Consider the following 5,000-nt stretch of genomic DNA (forward strand, 5'->3'; position numbering starts at 1 on the left):
ATGTAAGCACCAGCATGGAACAACATCCAGTGCATCTTCTCCGCCACATTACACAATCCACACTATCACAACCAGACCAGGAGGTCCGTGCGGAAAATACAATATCCCAGCCTTTCGACATCCACCATTGCGCAGACCAGGCACCAACACCCACACATGTCCTATACAACGGTGCACCCAACATCACAATAGTACCTCCTGTCACAGCGCACAAACAATGACATGAGTCAAAGACACAGGTCTCACACAAGCATAGAATTGGAGCGCCGCCTCTAATAAGCCAAAGGTGCATCCTGACGTGACAAATCTGATCATGTCACAAGCATTCACTTACTATAATCACTATCAACGAACCTGCCGCCCCCGCCCCCCCCCCCCCTACACCTTTCCGTACAACAACGTGTAACCTAACCTAACCTAACCTAACCTATGTTGTACCTTAACCTAACCTATGTTGTACCTTAACCTAACCTATGTTGTACCTTAACCTAACCTATGTTGTACCTTAACCTAACCTATGTTGTACCTTAACCTAACCTATGTTGTACCTTAACCTAACCTATGTTGTACCTTAACCTAACCCATGTTGTACCTTAACCTAACCCATGTTGTACCTTAACCTAACCCATGTTGTACCTTAACCTAACCCATGTTGTACCTTAACCTAACCCATGTTGTACCTTAACCTAACCCATGTTGTGCCTCAACCTAACCCATGTTGTGCCTCAACCTAACCCATGTTGTGCCTCAACCTAACCCATGTTGTGCCTCAACCTAACCCATGTTGTGCCTCAACCTAACCCATGTTGTGCCTTAACCTAACCCATGTTGTGCCTTAACCTAACCCATGTTGTGCCTTAACCTAACCCATGTTGTGCCTTAACCTAACCCATGTTGTGCCTTAACCTAACCCATGTTGTGCCTTAACCTAACCCATGTTGTGCCTTAACCTAACCCATGTTGTGCCTTAACCTAACCCATGTTGTCGCCTTAACGTAACCCACGTTGTCGCCTAAACCTGCTCTGTAATTGTTATACGACTCGTTCAATTACTGTAGTGTTGCCCACCCGCAACCCTCGCAATATAGTTCGCTACTCGCACTGCCCGCACCCCTGTGTATCGCTTCATGTTAAACACCTTGCAAGTCTTGCTCACTTTCCACATGCTCCTGCTGTACACTGTAATGTGGATGGCAGCAGGACGTACATGCCGCCCCTCCCCACGTCCCCACCTTGCCCCCTGCCTTCGCAAGCTGGTTGGTGAGAAGTTTGCATGTTCAATGCCCTTCGCATGCGACGTACTCAGGCTACGTTGTGGTGCGGCCTGTGTCAACTGTCCGCTGATGTCGTACGCGTGAACCACAATCTGTACTGCACATTCGTCCTTATGTACTGAATGATACATCGTGGCACATGTGTGACCGCACAACGACTGCGCCCAAAAACGGCGGACCATACAGTGCAAATATTGTGCACGCAGCTACGTGTCGTCTCCCTATGAGAGCTGGATTGCAGTGTGGTACGCCATAGAGACGTGTGGGAGGAACGGACGCCGTGGATGGCGATCAGCATGAGCTGTCTGTTGATGTATTCGGACCTAGTCGTCTCTCCTCACACACCGTGATGGCATGGTGCACCGCGTTCCATATCTGCGACATGCTACAGAGGCCGGTTGACAGTCGTTCGAGCAATGGACATCGCATACGTACGGGGGCCACCTTCCACGTATTGTCTAGGCGTGCACATTTTGTTGCGTGTATGTGGGCAGACGTAGTGTGGCGTGACACCTGACACAGGCATGCAATAATCGTTGAAGTTGCAAATGGCGATGGACGCCTGCGTTTTCTGGTGAAGTTACGCAAATGAACAAATGGTAACCTGTTGTGGTGCGGTTGTTCTCGCTAGGGGTGAATCGGTGATGGCGACGATAGGTTGAGGTACTAACCGGTTGTTCCAGCGATACCCACCATGCCGACGAAACTGAACGGCATCTGGGTGTGAAGCGATACGCGGCGGTGGCTGGGTGGGACCGTCCCCGGCCGGTGAGGGGGCGCCTCCCGGCGTGCTGGCCGCGCGGTGCGTGGGCGCACGCGCTACAGCCGGCTGGTGGGGGCGGCCAGTGGCAGGCGCGCCGGCCGACGGACGCGGCAGGCGTCGCAGCTGCGCGCCGGCGCACCCTGCGCGCGGCGCCGTGCGGCCAAAGTAGGTCCTCGCGGGCCCGGTGCGAAGCGCGGTGGACATCTTCAGTGTGCTGGTCCGATTGAGGACTGTGTGCGTTGAGGATGCGCCGCCGCCCGGCGCTCGGCGCCGCGACGCCGTCTGCTGCTCGGTCGCCCCAGCGGTTCTCGCTGGTGGTTTGTATCGCAGCTGTGCGGATGTGTTGGCGCGTGCGCTGTGCTGGGAGAGTTCGCTTCGGCACCCAAGTGGGGCTTTTGTCCTTCTGTGGCGCTGGCGTTGGAGCTGCCGGTCACCGTAGGTGGCGCGTGTTGTCTCCCGCCGGCAATGCCACGACAGCACGCTCCCGGGCCTCTGTCGGCAGCGGCAAGCTCAGTTGGGAGCACGGGTGGTCGCACCGAAAGCGTCTACTCGCCTAACTCCGGGCGATTGCGCCTCTCTCGAACCCGACCAAGTACTTGGGACGGCGCTGCGCGCCGCCGGGACCTGAGAGGGTTTCGAGGTGTATTGTGCAGGGGAGCTCAGCCTCCTCCTGTTTGCAGAATGATTGAGCGGACGCTTGCGTGTTCGCGCGGGCCCCCGGGACACACTCCCGGGCGGCCGGCTGCTCAGCTCTAGTTGACGCAGCTCCCTGGTTGATCCTGCCAGTAGTCATATGCTTGTCTCAAAGATTAAGCCATGCATGTCTCAGTACAAGCCGCATTAAGGTGAAACCGCGAATGGCTCATTAAATCAGTTATGGTTCCTTAGATCGTACCCACGTTACTTGGATAACTGTGGTAATTCTAGAGCTAATACATGCAAACAGAGTCCCGACCAGAGATGGAAGGGACGCTTTTATTAGATCAAAACCAATCGGTCGGCTCGTCCGGTCCGTTTGCCTTGGTGACTCTGAATAACTTTGGGCTGATCGCACGGTCCTCGTACCGGCGACGCATCTTTCAAATGTCTGCCTTATCAACTGTCGATGGTAGGTTCTGCGCCTACCATGGTTGTAACGGGTAACGGGGAATCAGGGTTCGATTCCGGAGAGGGAGCCTGAGAAACGGCTACCACATCCAAGGAAGGCAGCAGGCGCGCAAATTACCCACTCCCGGCACGGGGAGGTAGTGACGAAAAATAACGATACGGGACTCATCCGAGGCCCCGTAATCGGAATGAGTACACTTTAAATCCTTTAACGAGTATCTATTGGAGGGCAAGTCTGGTGCCAGCAGCCGCGGTAATTCCAGCTCCAATAGCGTATATTAAAGTTGTTGCGGTTAAAAAGCTCGTAGTTGGATTTGTGTCCCACGCTGTTGGTTCACCGCCCGTCGGTGTTTAACTGGCATGTATCGTGGGACGTCCTGCCGGTGGGGCGAGCTGAAGGCGTGCGACCGCCTCGTGCGTGCTCGTGCGTCCCGAGGCGGACCCCGTTGAAATCCTACCAGGGTGCTCTTTATTGAGTGTCTCGGTGGGCCGGCACGTTTACTTTGAACAAATTAGAGTGCTTAAAGCAGGCAAGCCCGCCTGAATACTGTGTGCATGGAATAATGGAATAGGACCTCGGTTCTATTTTGTTGGTTTTCGGAACCCGAGGTAATGATTAATAGGGACAGGCGGGGGCATTCGTATTGCGACGTTAGAGGTGAAATTCTTGGATCGTCGCAAGACGAACAGAAGCGAAAGCATTTGCCAAGTATGTTTTCATTAATCAAGAACGAAAGTTAGAGGTTCGAAGGCGATCAGATACCGCCCTAGTTCTAACCATAAACGATGCCAGCCAGCGATCCGCCGCAGTTCCTCCGATGACTCGGCGGGCAGCCTCCGGGAAACCAAAGCTTTTGGGTTCCGGGGGAAGTATGGTTGCAAAGCTGAAACTTAAAGGAATTGACGGAAGGGCACCACCAGGAGTGGAGCCTGCGGCTTAATTTGACTCAACACGGGAAACCTCACCAGGCCCGGACACCGGAAGGATTGACAGATTGATAGCTCTTTCTTGATTCGGTGGGTGGTGGTGCATGGCCGTTCTTAGTTGGTGGAGCGATTTGTCTGGTTAATTCCGATAACGAACGAGACTCTAGCCTGCTAACTAGTCGCGTGACATCCTTCGTGCTGTCAGCGATTACTTTTCTTCTTAGAGGGACAGGCGGCTTCTAGCCGCACGAGATTGAGCAATAACAGGTCTGGATGCCCTTAGATGTTCTGGGCCGCACGCGCGCTACACTGAAGGAATCAGCGTGTCTTCCTAGGCCGAAAGGTCGGGGTAACCCGCTGAACCTCCTTCGTGCTAGGGATTGGGGCTTGCAATTGTTCCCCATGAACGAGGAATTCCCAGTAAGCGCGAGTCATAAGCTCGCGTTGATTACGTCCCTGCCCTTTGTACACACCGCCCGTCGCTACTACCGATTGAATGATTTAGTGAGGTCTTCGGACTGGTACGCGGCATTGACTCTGTCGTTGCCGATGCTACCGGAAAGATGACCAAACTTGATCATTTAGAGGAAGTAAAAGTCTGTAACAAGGTTTCCGTAGGTGAACCTGCGGAAGGATCATTACCGACTAGACTGCATGTCTTTCGATGTGCGTGTCGTGTCGCGCAACACGCTACCTGTACGGCTCGCCGTAGCCGTGCGCCGCGTGCGGAACCACGCGTGCCTCTCAAAACTAGCGGCAATGTTGTGTGGTACGAGCGCTGAAGCGCTGGAGCGGCTGGCCTGCGGCACCTGGCGCCTGGCGCCGGTTTTGAATGACTTTCGCCCGAGTGCCTGTCCGCTCCGGTGTGGAGCCGTACGACGCCCGTCGGCCGTGAGGCCGTTGGACACAGAACGCTGGAACAGGGGCCG

The 5,000-nt window shown here is 54.5% G+C and overlaps 1 non-coding gene across 1 annotated transcript; it reads left to right on the plus strand.

The window, feature by feature from the left end:
• Nucleotides 1–2,803: 2,803 nt before the first annotated feature.
• LOC124749232 lies at nt 2,804–4,712 on the plus strand. Its single transcript, XR_007011809.1, has one exon. It is a non-coding gene; the product is annotated as a small subunit ribosomal RNA (ribosomal RNA).
• Nucleotides 4,713–5,000: the final 288 nt, after the last annotated feature.

This window comes from Schistocerca piceifrons, unplaced genomic scaffold, assembly GCF_021461385.2.
Source record: "Schistocerca piceifrons isolate TAMUIC-IGC-003096 unplaced genomic scaffold, iqSchPice1.1 HiC_scaffold_432, whole genome shotgun sequence".
Lineage (NCBI taxonomy): Eukaryota > Metazoa > Arthropoda > Insecta > Orthoptera > Acrididae > Schistocerca > Schistocerca piceifrons.